This window comes from Meles meles, chromosome 15 (genome assembly GCF_922984935.1).
Source record: "Meles meles chromosome 15, mMelMel3.1 paternal haplotype, whole genome shotgun sequence".
NCBI classification, from domain to species: domain Eukaryota; kingdom Metazoa; phylum Chordata; class Mammalia; order Carnivora; family Mustelidae; genus Meles; species Meles meles.
The window spans coordinates 59,966,979-59,983,948 of NC_060080.1; the positions used below are offsets into that span (position 1 = coordinate 59,966,979).

The following is a 16,970-nucleotide window of genomic DNA, read 5'->3' on the forward strand; positions in this document are numbered from 1 at the left end:
CTTTGAGAAGCCAAGCTTTGAAGGTCACGGAGAAAAGTGGCATGATTCTTGCCTAATTTAGTAAGAAAGAAATGTACATAGTAAGTTAGACTACAAGTGGTACCAGCTAAAAAACATGAGGAGGTAAGAGAACAATGACTTCCAGCCAAGATGTTCAGCTGAGCGGGTGGCCTTCAAAGATAAGAATTTCAACATGAAGAAGAAATTGTATGAGAAATTATAGAAAAAAGCACAAATAGCACATGGATGACTGTGTGTGAAGGAACAAAAATAGTATCTGAATGTTCTCACTATGTCCCCTTTTCACTAATTCCCTAAAGATAAATCTTAGCTTCGCCTATTTACATTCTTACCTTTCTCTCTGAAAATGGGTCATTTCTGCTTAACGAAGTCTTTGAGACTGAAGTGCAAAATTTGGAAAAACAACAACAAAAATACAGAGAAGGACAAAAGAGACATGTGGAGTTAAGAGGATTCATATGAAGGGTTTTGGGGGGTTTTTTCTGCATAGCCCAGAGACGGAAGTGCATGAGAGCAACTTCAGCATCTGAGGGACGTGAACAGGAGAAAAAAAAAGAACTTTTCAGAAGTAGTGCATAGTGCCAGGCATATAGCACTTACTTTACTGCTATTCTTTTATAAACTGAGGTCTACCAAGTATATGTCACAAAACCTATACAATACATGGTCCCAATTCCAACCCAAAATACTATCACTTCAGCTCTTCAGTTCTCATCTATAAAGTCAAAATTTCAGACATCAGTGCAAGGCTATAGATTCACAAAGAAGCAGGCGAATATGATACCACCAAAGGAAACAAAGAAAGTTCCATAACCAATGCCAAGGAATTGGAATTCCATAATCTGCTTGACAGAGAATTCCAAAAAATTGTCTTTAAAAAGCTCAGTGAGCTAAAAGAGAACACAGATAACTAAAGAAAGTCAGGAAAACAATGCACGAACAAAATGAGAAGGAGCCAAAACCTTAAATAATGGTTGAAACATCTCAAATCTATACAGGAAAATGAACATCCAAATCTGTGAAGCCCAAAATTTCCCAAATATGTTCAACCCAGAGAGATCATCATGAGACACATTATAACTAAATTGGCAGAAGTCAAAAACAAAGAATTTTCACAGCAACAAGAAAAAAATGACTTATCACTTAAGACTATCAGTGGATTTTTCAGCAGAAACCTTGCAAGTCTAAAGAGGGTGGGTAGATATATTCAAAGCACTGAAAGAAAAAAAAAACTGCCAAACAAGAATACTTTACCTGGCAAAACTGTACTTTAAGAATAAAAGAGAAGTTACAATGGCAAAGTAGTAAGAGGAACCTATACTTGCCTTGTCCCTCCAGCAGAGCTAGATAAATATCAAATCATTCTGAACACCCAGGAAGTCAATCTGAAAACTGAGAGAACTGCAGAACCAGAATGAGAAAAGAGGCCACATCCTGGAAAGTAGGAGATTGGCAAAGATGTGATTTGGGGGAGAAAAGAATCACAGCTGCTGTGGAGGGGAGGGAGCATGATCTGGGAGAGAGGACAGAGAGAGAGTGAATATAGCATGGGGCATTGCACAAGAAAAACACTTCCCAAAACCACTGATGGAGAAAATGAGAGGGGCTGATTTTTGCAAGTTTTTAGAAGCAGCAGAGCTCAGAGACTAAAGTTTTAAAAGTCTTCAACATCTCCAGGTAAAGCCTGGTGGGTATAGAGGTTCTGCTGTGGAGAAGGAGGTCAGAGGCCCAGGAGCAAAAGTGGATAGTGTGTTCTGAGGATCCCTCCTGAGTGGCATTGGGAGATACAGATCTCCTTCTTGGAATGTATTTGGGAGAGGCGGCATTGCCCCTCCAGGGACAAAAGAGCCTGTGGGCAACACTGAGCTGCTCTGTTCATTAGCATACGAACAGAGACACCTGCTGAGGGCAGGTAACCTGGACACTGGCTTTTTCCTGCACTTTACCATAAACTCAAGCCCCTGTATATTTGTGTGACTGATCTTCTGGGACAAACTGGCACCAGCCAGCTTGACCAGACCCTCCTCCAGTGGATCAATGTGGGTCTGTACAGCACTGGGTCCCTAAAATTTGGAACCTAGCCAGAGTGTCACAGATAAAACACAGGAGCACTGCATGATAGGGTGGACAGATAGCTCAGACACAGAGAGAGTTAAGGCAGTGATCTGAGGGATGCCTGGGACAAATGAGGGGAAACTGTTTGCTTTTCTCTTCCTGAGCAGCAGTGGGTGCACACTCTACTCTCTGGGAACCAGAAAGCACACTGATGCCATTTCCACCACCCCATTCCACCCTACCTCCCTGCCCCTCAGCATTGAGGGACTTCAGTGAACACTAAAGTGCCCCACAGTGGAGGCCTGAGCCATTTACACCAAGCCTCGCCCCTCTGCACTCTATGGATGTTTCTGAACTAGGACAAATGTGCCTGAGAGTCAGAATGGTAGTGAGCCTCTCCCCCAAAAGACTAGCAGGAACTCCCTGCATGCATCAAGTCTAGTGACCAGAGTGCTGAAGAGCTTCAACTCTAGGAGAAATAGGATCTAGCCTCTTTTAACAAGCAGACCAAAACACACCTAGTTAAAGCACTAACCACCGCAGGCAAAGAGGAACTCTGCAGAGAACTGACCTGACAGAACAAGCAGCCAAAACACAACATCAGACTGTACACAGAATATACCAGAAACACTTCCTGAAGTGCCATGCCCTGGACAATATACCTCTTAGTATAGTCATTACTCTCAGAAGCATGAAACATAACAGCCTTTCATAACAAAGAAGACAGAGACCTAGACAAAATGTCAAGATGGAGGAATTTACAGCAAAAGAAAAAATAAGAATAGGTAACAGTCAGGTATCTAATCAAAACAGACATAAGTAATATGCCTGAACCAGAATTTAAAACAACAATCAGAAGGATACTAGCTGGATTTAAGAAAAACAAAGAAAACACCAGAGTCCCTTAGTGCAGAGATAAAAACCCTAAAAACTAGTCAGGCCAAAATTAAAAAAAAAAAAAAAATGCTATAACCAAGACACAAAATGGACTGGATGTAATGACCACAAGGATAGAAGAAGTAGAAGAATGAATACGTGACATAGAAAATAAAATTACAGAAAATAATAAAGCTAAAAAGAAGAGAGAAAGAAAAATATTGATCATCAATATAGACTTAAGAAATTCAATGACTCTGTAAAGTTTAACAACATTCATATCATAGGACATCCAGAGAAAGAGAGGGGAAAATGGGGAGAAGGTTTATTTGATCAAATTATAGCTGAAAACCTCCCTAATCTGGAGGAGGAGACAGACATCCAAATCCAGGAGACACAGAGAACTCCCATCGAAATCAACAAAAAGAAGCCAACATCAAGATATACTGGAGTAAAATTTGCAAAATACAGAGACAAAGAAAGAATCCTGAAAGCAGCGAGGAAAAAGAAAACCATAACCTACAAGGGAAGACAAATAAGGTTAACAGTAGACCTCAACAAGTATAAAAAGATCAAGATCATACCATGCGTATTTTCTGACCACAATGCTATGAAACTAGAAGTCAACCACAAGAAAATATTTGGAAAGACCACAAATACATAGAGGGTAAAGAATATCCTAAAAAGAATGAAAGGGTTAAGCAGGAAATTAAAGAAGAAATAACAAAAATACATAGAAGCAAATGAAAATGAAATCAGAACAGTCCAAGACCTTTTGGATGCAGCACAAGTGATCATGAGAGTGAAGTACACAGCAATACAGGCCTCCTTTAAAAAGCAAGGAAAGGGGGCGCCTCGGTGGCTCAGTAGGTTAAGCCTCTGCCTTCAGCTCAGGTCATGATCCCTGTGGTCCTGGGATCGAGCCCCACATCGGGCTCTCTGCTCAGCAGGGAGCCCGCTTCGCCCTCTCTCTCTGCCTATCTCTCTGCCTACTTGTGATCTCTCTCTCTCTCTCTGTTAAATGTTAAAATAAATAAAATCTTTTAAAAAAAAAAGAAAAAGAAGCAAGAAAAGTCTCAAATATACAACCTAACCTTCACCTAAAGGAGTTCATAAGGAACAGCAAAATAAAACCTAAAGCCAGCAGAAGGAGGGAAATAATAGAGATTAGAGCAGAAATAAATGATATAAAAAGAACAACAGAAAAAGTAGAACAGATCAATGAAAGTAGAGATGGGCCGAAGTTGGGGGGGGGGCAGGTCGCCTGGGTGGCTCAGTCAATTAGGCATCTACCTTCTGCTCTGTTCATGGTCCCAGGGTCCTGGGATAGAGCCCCATGTCAGGCTTCCCACTGAGCAGGGAACCTGCTTCTCCCTCTCCCCCTGCATTTCCCCTGCTTGTTCTCTCTCTCTCGCTCACTCTCGCTCTGTCAAATGAACAAATAAAATCTTAAAGAAAAAAAAAAAAAGAAAGAAAGTAGGAGATTGTTCTTTGCCATAATTAACAAAACTGGTAAACCCTTAACCAGACCTACCAAGAAGAAAAGGGAAAGGACGCAAATAAGTAAAATCACAAATGAGAGCAGAGAAACAACAACCAACACCACAGAAATACAAACAATTATAAGAGAATATTATGAAAAACTATATGCCAATAAACTGGACAACCTGGAAGAAATGGATCAACTCCTAGAAATATATAGACTGCCAAAACCAAAACAGGAAGAAAGAGACAACCTGAATAGACTAATATCCAGTAAAGAAATTGAATTAATAATCAAAAAATCTCCCAGCAGATAAAAGTCCAAGGCCAGATGGCTTCACTGGCGAATTCTACCAAGCATTTAAGGAAGAGTTAATACCTATTCTTTTCGAACTATTAAAAAAAAATGGAAATGAAAGGAAAACTTCCAAACTCATTCTACAAAGCCAGCATTACCTTGATTCCAAAGCCAGACAAAGACTCCACTAAAAAAGAGAACTATAGGCCAATATCCCTGATGAGCATGGATGCAAAAATTCTCAACAAAATACTAGAATTGAATCAAACAGTACATTAAAGGAATCATTTACCAGGATCAAGTGGGAATTTTTCTTGGGCTGCAAAGGTAGTTCGATATTCACAAATCAATCAATGTGATGCACCACATTAATAAAAGGAAGGATAAGAACCATAAGATCATTTCAAGAGATGCAGAAAAGAGTATTTGACAAAGTACAACATCCATTCATGATAAAATCCAAACTTGACAGAAACATGATATAGAGAATATATTTCAACACCATAAAGGCCAGGTATGAAACACCCACAGCTAATACTGCCATCCTCAGTAAGGAAAATCCAAGAGCTTTAGCTCTAAGATCAGGAACAAAACAGAATGTTCACTCTCACCACTGTGTTTAACATCATACTGGAAGTCCGAGCCTCAACAATCAGAGAACAAAAAGAAATAAAAGGTATCCAAATCAGCAAGGAAGAAGTCGATATTTCACTTTGCACAGATGACATGACATTCTGTATAGAAAGCTCAAACTCCACCAAAAAGTTGCTAGAAATTCACCAAACTCACAGGATACAAAATCAACCTACAGAAATCTGTTGTATTTCTATACACCAAAAATGAAGCAGCAGAAAGAGAAATCAAGGAATGGATCCCACTTACAATTACACCAAAAACCAGAAAATACCTAGGAATAAACTTCACCGAAGAGTTACTCTGAAAACCATAGAACACTGATGAAAGAAAGTGAAGAAGACACAAAGAAATGGGAAAACATTCCATGCTCATGGACTGGAAGAACAAATATTATTTAAATGTTTGTACCACTGAAAGCAATCTACACATTTAATGTGAGCCTTATCAAAATACCACCATCCTTTTTCACAGAACTAAAACAATCCTAAAATTTGTATAGAACCACAAAAGACCCGTAAAAGCCAAAGCAATCTTGAAAAAGAAAAGAAAAGCTGTCGGCATCACAATTCTGGACCTCCAGTTGTATTACAAAGCTATGGTCACCATGATACTACAGCACTGGCACAAAAACAGACATAAAGATTAATATAACAGAACGGAGAACCCAGAAATGGACCCACAACCATATGGTCAACTAATCTTCGACAAAGCAGGACAGATCATGCAATGGAAAAAAGTCTCTCCAACAAATGGTGTTGGGAAAACTGGACAGCAACATGCAGAGAATGAAACTGGACCACTTTCCTACACCATACACAAAAACAAACTCAAAATAGATGGAAGACCTAAATATGAGACAGGAAACCACTGAAGTCCTAGAGGAGAACATGGGCAGCAACCTCTTCGACCATAGCTTGGCCATAGCAACTTCTTGCTAGACATGTCTCTGGAGGCAAGGGAAACCAAAGCAAAAATGAACATTTGGGACTTCATCAAGATAAAAAGCTTTTGCACAGCAAAGGCAACAATCAGCAAAACTAAAGGCATCTTACAGAATGGGAGAAGATATTTGCAAATGACATATCTGATAATGGGTTAGTATCCAAAATATATAAACAACTATCAAACTCAACACCCAAAAAAACAAGTAATCCAGTTCAGAAATGGGCAGAAGACATGAATAGACATTTTTCCAAAGATATACAGGTAGATGGCTTAACCAATACATCAAAAGATGCTCAACATCACTCATCATCAGGGAAATACAAATCAAAACTACAATTAGATATTACCCCACACCAATCAGAATGGCTAAAATTAACAACACAGGAAACAAAAGGTGTTGGTGAGAGTGCAGAGAAAGGGGAACCCTCTTACACTGTTGGTGGGAATGCAAACTGGTGTAGCCACTCTGGAAAACAGTATAGAGGTTTCTCAAAAAGTTAAAAACAGAACTACCCTATGACCTAGCAATTGCACTGCTAGGTACTTACCCCAATGACAGAAAAATGCAGATTTGAAGGGACACCTGCACCCTGATGTTTCTAGCAGCATTATCAACAACAGCTGAACAATGGCAAGAGTCCAAATGTCCATCAACTGATGCATGGATAAAGAAAAGGTGGTATCTATATACATGGAATATTACTCAGCCATCAAAAGTAAAGAAAGAAATCTTGCCATTTGCATGATGTGGGTGGAGCTAGAGTGTATTATGTTAAGCCAAATAAGTCAGTCAAAGATAAATACCATATGACTTCCCCATATGTGGAATTTAAGAAATGAGACAGTTAAACATACTGGGTTTAAAAAAAAAAAAAGAGGCAACCCAGAAAACAGACTCTTAACAACAGAGAACTTAGGGTTGCTGGAAAGGAAGTGGGCAGGAGGATGAATTTAATAGGTCATGGGTATTAAGGTGAGCACTTGTGATGAGCACTGGGTGTTACATGTAAGTAATAAATCAATAAATTCTACTCCTGAAACAAATTTTAGACTATATCTTAACTGACTTTTAAATGAAAACTAAACACTAAAAAAACAACCAAACAAACAAACAAAAAAAAAAAACACAAAAACCCCAAACTTAAAAAAAAAGAACAAAAGAGAGTTTCCCCAGACAAACATAACCTGAGGGATTGTGTTACACTAGTTCTGCCTTACAATAAGTGCTAAAGGGATTCCTGTTGATACAAACAAAAAAGCTAAACAGTAACATGAAAGCATATGAAAATATAACTGTTGCTATTAAAAGAAATACTATAATGGTGGCAAGTAAATCACTTTTAACCCTGGTGTACAAAATTAAGACACACATAGTAAGAATAATTGTAACCACTGGAATGAAACAACATAGAAATAATTAAAATATTGGGATGCCCATGTGGCTCAGTTGGTTAATCATCTGCCTTCGGCTCTGGTCATGATCCCAACATCCTGGAATTGAGTCCCGTACTGATCCCTTTCCTCAGCAAGGAGTCTACTACTCCCTGTGCCTCCTGCTCCCCATGCATGTGTGCCTACTCTCTCTCTGACAAAAATAATAAAATCTTTAAAAAATTGTTAAAAAAATAAGTAAAATCGTGAATCAACTCAGACTTTGTGTGAGATAAGGAAAGTGTACACATTCTGTACATAATTGAAATTAAGTTGTTATTAGTTTAAAACAGACTGCCTTAACAAGAAAATGTTTAATGGAAGTCCAGTGGTAACTACAAAAGAAGTATGACAGATACATCAAAGATAAAGAGAAAAATATCTAAGAATACTACTAATACTACTGCTACTACAAAATCATCAAATAAAGAAAAGCAAGTGAGAAGGAACATGATCAGTACAAAACAGACAGAAAACAGTTAATAAAATGTCAACAGTAAGTCCTTTCCTATCACAGTAATTACTTTAAATGTACATGGAATAAATTCCTCTATTAAAAGACAGAGTGGTTGAATGGATTTTTAAAAATGTCTCAACTCTATGCTGTCTACAAGAGACTCTTTTTTAAATTATTGTTGTTATTATTATTATTATTTATTTAAGAAATCTCTATGGGGCATCCGGGTGGCTCTGTCATTAAGCATCTGCCTTTGGCTCTGCTCATGATCCCAGGGTCCTGCTCAGGGGGAAGCCTGCTTCTCCCTCTCTCACTTCTACTGCTTGTATTCTCTCTCAAATAAATAAATAAAATCAAAGGAAGGGAGGGTAGATGGAAGGAAGGAAAAAAAGAAATCTATACACCCAATGTGGGATTCTAACTCATGATTCCAAGATCAAAAGTTGCAACCTCCTCCAACTAGCCAGCCAGGGACCCTGAGACTCACTTCAGATTCAAGGGTACACATAGCCTGAAAGTGAAAAGGTGGATAAAGATATTCCATGCAAACAGTAACCAAAAGAGAGCAGGAGTCACTAAATAGTAGACAAAATATACTTTAATTCAGAAACTATCACAAGACAAAGAATTGGTTTTTGGAAAAGATAAAGTCAGCATTTTATAATGATAAAAGGGTCAGTTTACAAGGAAGATGCAATCATTATAAATAAACACCCAACATCAAATATAAACCTATCTATATATTAATATATAAAGCAAAATTTACAGATCTAAAGAAACAGATAATACAATAGTAGTATACTTTAATCCCTGCCTTTATAATAGATCATCCACACACAAAAAACTCAGTAGGAAAACAGCAGAACAACACTACAGACCAAATGGAAACTAAAGACATACAGAACATTCCACCCCAAAACAGAAAACTCATTCTTCTCACGTGTACCTGGGACATTCTTCAGGATAGATCACATGCTAGGTCACAAAACAGGTCTGAAAAATTTAAAAAGATTGGAATCATCTGAAATGTCTTTTCTGATACTGAGTGGAATGAAATTAGAACTGAATAATAATGGAATGAAATTAGAAATGAATAATAAAATGAAAATGAGAATTCAGAAACACTCAAAATATTAATAACAAACAACCACTGGGGCAAATAAGAAATTGAAAGGGAAATAAGAAAATACCTCTAAACAAACAAAAATGAACACACAACATATCAAAACTTATGGGAGACAGCAAAAACAGTACTAACGGGGAAGTTTTTGGCCATAAGCTTTCTATTTTTAAAAAATCTCAAACAACATAACTTTATACTGCAAGGAACTAGAAAAGAACAAGCTAATCATGAAGTTAACAAAATGAAGCAATAATAACGAGAGCGTAAATAGGGAAAAGGAAGACTATTTTTAAAAATCAATGAAATTATGTGTTGTTTTTGGGGAAAGATAAAATCACCAAACCCTTCCTAGACTAAAGAAATAAAGAGGGAAGACTCAGTTAGTAACAAATGAAAGAGAAGACAATACAGCTGATCCCACAGACATAAAAACAATCATAAAGGACTATTACTAAGAATTATACACCAATAATTGTAGGTTTGAAAAACCTACAGGAAATGGAAAAATTCCTGGAAATGTACTACCCACCAAGAATGAATCTAGAAGAAATAGAAAGTCTGAACAAACCAATAACAAGAAAACTGAAGAAGTAAAAACTTCCCAATAAAGAAAAGCCCAGGACCAGATGGATTCACAGAAGAATTCTACCAAACACTAAAAGAATTAACACCAATCCTTCTCAAACTCTTCAAAAAAATCAAAGAAGAGGGATCAATTACACCTATTCTAGGAGACCAACATCACCCCTGATACCAAAGCCAGACAAAGATAATCAGAAAAAAAGAAAACTATAGGTCAGTATTTCTGGCGAACACAGTTGCAAAAATTCAGAACAAAATGCTATCAAACTTAGTTTGACAGCACATCAAAAGAACCATATATTAACCAAGTATGATTTATCCCTGCCATGCAAGGATGGTTCAACATACAAGTATCAATGAATGGGACATACCACAGTAACATAACAAAGAATAAAATTCACATGATCATCTCAATGTACACAGGAAAAGCATTTGACAAAATACAACACCTTCCAATGATTAAAAAAAAAAAGAAAAACTCAATAAATAAGAATATGAAAACAAACGCAGTTCAACACTATAAAGGCCATTTATCAAAAGGACACAGTGAAAATCAATATGCAACAGTGAAAAGCTGAAAGCATCCCACTTAACTTCTGAAACAAGGATGTCCACTCTCCCCTCTCTAATTCAACATAGTATGGAAGGTGTGGGGCCAAACAATTCAAAACAAAACAAAGCACCCAAGCTGGAAGGGAAGAAGTGAAACTATCTGTTTGCAGATAACATATTCTTGAATGTAGAAAACTTTAAAGCCTCCACAAAAAGCACTGTTACACTACACGAATTCAATAAAGACAAAGGATACAAAATCAACATACAAAAATCAAGTGCATTTCTATATACTAACCACCTATCAAAAGGAAATTTAAAAAACAGTTCCACTTATAATAATATCAAAAAGAATGAAATATTTGGGTATAAATTTAACCAAGGAGGTAAATTACACTGAAAACTACAAAACATTGATGAAAGAAATTTGAAAAGAAACAAATGTCTATCCTGCCCAGAACAATATACATTTTCAGTGCCATCCCTATTAAAATACCATTGGCATTTTTCAAAAAACTGGAACAAACAATCCTAAAATTTGTATGGAACCAGAAAAGACACTGAATTACCAAGGGAATGATGAAAAAGAAAAAGCTGGGGGCATCACATTGCCAGACGTCAAGCTATATTACAAAGCTGTGATCACCAAGACAACATGGTATTGGCACAAAAACAGACACACAGACCAGTGGAACAGAATGGAGATTCCAGAAATGGACCTTCAACTTTATGGTCAACTAATCTTTGACAAATCAGGAAAAAATATCCAGTGGAAAAAGACAGTCTCTTCAATAAGTGGTGCTGGGAAAATTAGACAGTTACATATAGAAGAATGAAACTAGACCATTCCCTTACAATATACACAAAGATAAACTCAAAATGGATGAAAGACCTCAATGTGAGACAGGAATCCATCTAATCCTAGAGAAGAACATAGCCAGTAACCTCTTCGACATCAGCCACAGTAACTTCTTTCAAGACACATCTCCAAAGGCAAGTGAAACAAAAGCAAAAATAAACTTTTGGGACTTCATCAAGATAAAAAGCTTCTGCACAGCAAAGGAAACAGTCAACAAAACTAAAAGGCAACCTATAGAATGGGAGAAGATACTTACAAATGACATATAAGATCATGGGCTGGTATCCAAGATCTATAAAGAAATTATCAAACTCAACAACCAAAGAACAAATAATCCAGTCAATAAATGGGCAGAAACATGAACAGACACTTCTCCAAAAAATACATACAAATGGCTAAAAGACACATGAAAAAATGCTCAACATCATTATCCATCAGGGAAATACAAATCAAAAGCATAATGAGGGCGCCTGGGTGGCTTAGTGGGTTAAAGTCTCTGCCTTCAGCTCAGGTCATAATCCCAGGGTCCTGGGATCAAGCCCCACATCGGGCTTTCTGCTCAGCAGGGAGCCTGCTTCCTCGTCTCTCTCTGCCTACCTTTCTGCCTACTTGTGCTCTCTATCTGTTAAATAAATAAAATCTTTAAAAAAAAAAAGCATAATGAGATATCACCATATAGCCATTAGAATGGCAAAAATTTTAAAAAGTGGCAAACGACAAATGTTGGTGAGGATGTGGAGAAAGGGGAACCTTCCTACACTGTTGGTGGGAATGCAAGCTGGTACAGCCACTCTGGAAAACAGTATAGAGGTTCCTCAAGATATTAAAAATAGAGCTACCCTATGACCCAGCAATTGCACTAAAAGGAATTTATCCCAAAGATACAGGTGTACTGAAAAGAAGGGGCGCATGCACACCAATGTTCATAACTGCAGTGTTCACAATAGCCAAACTGTGGAAGGAGCCAAGATGCCCTTCAACAGATGAATGGATAAAGAAGATGTGGTACATATATACTACGGAATATTGTATTGTGTTCAGCCCTCAGAAAGGATAAATATCCACCATTTGCATCGACATGGATGGAATTGGAGGGGGTTATGCTAAGTGAAGTAAGTCAAGCAGAGAAAGAATTATTGTATGGTTTCACTCATATGTCAAACATAAACAATAGCACAGAGGACCCTAAGGAAAGGGAGGAAAATCTGAAGGGGGAGAAATCAGAGAGGGAGAAGAATCATGAGAAGCTATGATTCTTCTATGGATCCCAGTAAACAAACTGAGGGTTTCAGAGCAGAGGGGGTTGGGAGGAGGGGGTAACAGGGTGATGGGTGTTAAAGAGGGCATGTGTTGTGATGAGCACCGGGTGTTACATGTAACTAATGAACCACTGAACACTACATCAAAAACTAATGATGTACTACATAGTGGCTAACTGGACATAATAAAAAAATTAAAAAGAATAAAACTCTCCAATCAAAAAACAAATAAATAGCAGGACATCCCATGTTCGTGGACTAGAAGATTTAGTATTGTTAAAAAGTCCACACTTCCCAATCAGTTTGTACATTCAATGCAATCTCTATCAATATCCCAGTGGCAGGGTGCCTGGGTGACTCAGTCAGTTAAGCATCTAACTTCAGCTCAGGTTCTGATCTTGGGATCCTGGGATCAAGCTCCGAGTCTGGGTCCTCACTCAAGGGGGAATCTGCTTGTCCCTCTTCCTTTGCCTCTACCCCTGCTTGTGCTCAGTCTCTTTCTCAAATAAATAAATAAAATCTTTTTTAAAAATCCCAATGGCATTTTTTACAGAAATAGAAACAGAAAATTCATTTGGAACTACAACAGAAGAATAAAGCTGGAGGTATCACATTCCCCAATTTCAAAACATATTACAAAGTTATAATCAAAACAGTATGGTACTGGCATAAAAACAAATACAAACTAATGAAACAGAATAGAGAGTCCAGAACTAAGAGCAACTGGTCTTCAACAAGGATGGCATGTATATACAGGGGGCAAGACAGTCTCTTCCATAAACACTGGTGGAGAAATTAGAAATTTATATGTAGTGGCACCTGGGTGGCTCAGTGGGTTAAAGCCTCTGCCTTCAGCTCAGGTCATGATCCCAGGGTCCTGGGATTGAGCCCCACATCAGGCTCTCTGCTTAGTAGGGAGCCTGCTTCCCCTCCTTTCTCTCTCTGCCTGCCTCTCTGCCTCCTTGTGATCTCTGTCAAATAAATAAAATCTTAAAAAAAAAAAAAGAAATTTATATGTAAACAAAGGAAACTGGACTCTTACCTCACTCCATATTTAAAAAATCAACTCGGCACCTGGGTGGCTTAGTCAGTTAAGAGTCTGCCTTCAGATCAGGTCACGACACCAGGGTCCTGGGATTGATCCCCATATTTGGCTCCCTGCTCATCAGGGAGTATGCTTCTTCCTCTCTCTCTACCTTCCCCCACCCAGGTCATGTTGTCTCTCTCTCAAATAAATAAAAAATTTTAAAAAACCAAAACTTCAAAATGGATTAAAGTCCTAAACTTAAAACCTAAAAAATAAAGTCTTCAAAGAAAATCTAGGGGAAAACTACCAGACATTGGACTAGACAATGATTTCCCGGATAGGACAACAAAAACACAGGCAACAAAAGGAAAAATAGACAAGTGTGATTAGATCAAACTAAAAGGCTTCTTCACAGCAAAAGAAATCCTCAACAAAATAAAAAGGCAACCTACAGAATGGGAGAAAATATTTGCAAACCAAGTATCAGATAAAGAGTTAATACTCAAAATTTATAAATAACTACAACTCATGATATACAATGGAATATTATTCAGTCTTAAGGAAATCCTGCTGTTTGCTACAACATGAAGGACAGGATGCTAAGTAAAATAAGCCAGACACAGAAAGACAAATCTTACATGATCTCACTTACATGTGAAATACAAAATAGTCAAACACACAGAAGTAGTGAGTACAAATGGTAGTTGCCAGGGGCCTGGGGAGAGGAGGAAATGGGGAAGTGTTGGTCAAAAAGTACAAAAGTTCACTTACGCAAAAGAAATTCTGGAGATTTACTGTACAATACAGGACATATGATGAATAATACTGCATTATATACTTTAAAATTGGCTAAAAGAGTAGATCTTATGTTAAGTGCTCTTACCACAAAGGGAAAAAAAGGAGAAACAACAAAGGGGCTATGGGAAGAAACTTGTGGAAGTAATGGGTAAGTTTATGGCAGTTATAGGAATGATGGTTTCACAGGTGTTTGCTTATCTCCAAAACCATCATGTTGTATACATTTAAACATCTATAACTTTTTTGTATCACTCTGGTTAATATAGTTTCCTTCATTGTACTAAAGAAATGTAATTGAAGAACTTGACTTATTTTGGAACAACCAATATTTGGTTGTGGGATTCTGTGATTTTGATAATGACAATCATTGTATTTTGCTAGCAGATTATAGCTTTATATTTTCTAAACTTAATGATGCCAAGATGTAAAGGAGCAGTGAAGATAAGGACTGAAACCTAGGTTATGGGCCAGATTTTGGATAGGCTTTGGTTTGAGGCTAAACCATTACATTTATTTCAGTAAGTATTTATATGGCTTTTAAAGTTGTCAAACAGGAAAAAATAAAATAAAATAATAAAGTTGTCAAGCATGAGAGTGATACAATCAAAAGCATGGTATAAAAACATTAATCTGACAGCCTCATCCCAAGTTGGCTTAAATAAGAAATGACAGAAGGAAAACCTACCTAGCAAGCTTATTATAATAATTTGGTATCTATTACCAAATTATTATAATAAGCTTGCTATGTAGGTGAAAATACTGTGTGAAAATACTGATAGTAAGAACAAAAAAAGTTAAATTTGAGAGAGTTTATGATAAAAGATTTAATATGACTTTTTACATTCTTTTATCTGACATTCAACAAACATTTAGTAAGTGCCTGCTATGTACCAGAAACTATGTTACGCTTTGGAAATGGAGGTAAAAGTCATAATCCCTGCCTATAATGTATTCATGGGCAAAAACTGGTAGAAGGCTTTGAGGCATTCTCCAAACTTACAGTAGAGTGACCTTAGACCTTGTAAAATCTGTCCATATCATCTCTATCCAACCTTATTTACTACTACACATTTTAACTATTTCTTCATCAAGCAAGACAATATGTGCATGACACCTTCTACCCAATGCTTCTAATAATATTCACCTTGAAAATGATTAATCATTTCCTACTGACAAATTCTGATGCTCTCTCTCCAGAGCTCCTCCACTGGCAGCATTCTATATTATTGACTATTCCTTCCTTGAAAGACTCTTTCTTTTCAAATTTTTCAAATTTGAAATTTCAAATTTCAAATTTTCAAATCTTTGGTTTCCTTCTTCTCTAGCCCACTGAATCCTCTTTTGCCCTCTTTATATCTTAGTCATTTCTAATAACTATTTTAGAAATGTATTCAGGTAAGTCAAAAAGAATTTTTTAAACAACCAGTTCTGAATAGGTGGCTACATGATATATCAGGTCTTCTCTTTGTGTCTTACTATGAGTGAACTACCACACTTAAGTAACTTACCACAATCTCACCACAATCTCCACCCCTAGAGTTTGGCAGCCCACAACCAGGAGGGAACTTATGATTCCAAACTTCTCCCTGAAAAGCAGAGTGTTTGAACCCCACATGTGGTACCCCAACTTTTAAGACATGCACCTGACAAATGACCCAAGTAAAAAATGGGCAGTGGACTTAGACATTTTTCCAAAAAAGACATGAAGATGTGCTTAATATCATTAATCATCAGGGAAATGTAATCAAACCACAATGAAGAAATCACCCCATACCTGTCAAATGGGTGAGATAGAAACACACACAGGCACACACACACACACACACAATGGAATATAACTCGATCAGAAAAAAGAATCAAATTTTGCTATTTGTGACAAAGTGGATGGACTCAGAAGGTTTTATGCTAAGTGAAATAAGTGAAACAGAAATACAAATACCATAAGATACTTATATGTGGAATGTAAAAAACAAAAGACTCATAAATATGGGAAACAAGGTGATGGTTACTAGAGTGGGATGGGTTTGGGATGCAGGCAAAATAGGTGAAGGGGATTAAGGGGTACAAACTTCCAGTTATAAAATAAGTAAGTCATGGAGATATAATATCCACAATAAGAATATAATCAATAATATTGTAATAGCTTTGTATAGTGACAGATAATAACTAGACTTACCATAGGGATGATTTCATAATATATATAAATATCAAATCACTACCATATATACCTGGAACTACTAGAATAGTGTAAGTAAATTATACTTCAATTTAAAGAAAAAGTCTTCAGGACCTTGGCTTCTTAAAAAAATTTAAAAAGGGAGGAGGAGTCAAGATGGCAGAGAAGTAGCAGGCTGATACTATATCAGGTGGCAGGAGATCTGCTATATAGCTTATCAAACCATTGCAAACACCTACAAATCCAACGGGAGATCAAAGAGAAGAAGAACAGCAATTCTCGAAACAGAAAATCAACCATTTTCTGAAAGGTAGGACCGCTGGAGAAGTGAATCCAAAGTGACGGGAATATACACTGCAGGGGGAAGGGGCCGGCTCCGGCAAGCGGCAGAGC

The 16,970-nt window shown here is 37.3% G+C and overlaps 1 protein-coding gene across 9 annotated transcripts in view; it reads left to right on the top strand.

Moving 5' to 3' along the window:
• The window catches only part of LOC123925775 (WD repeat containing planar cell polarity effector), a 473,517-nt gene that overhangs the window by 425,523 nt on the left and 31,024 nt on the right, over positions 1 to 16,970 (top strand). The window lies entirely within an intron of this gene.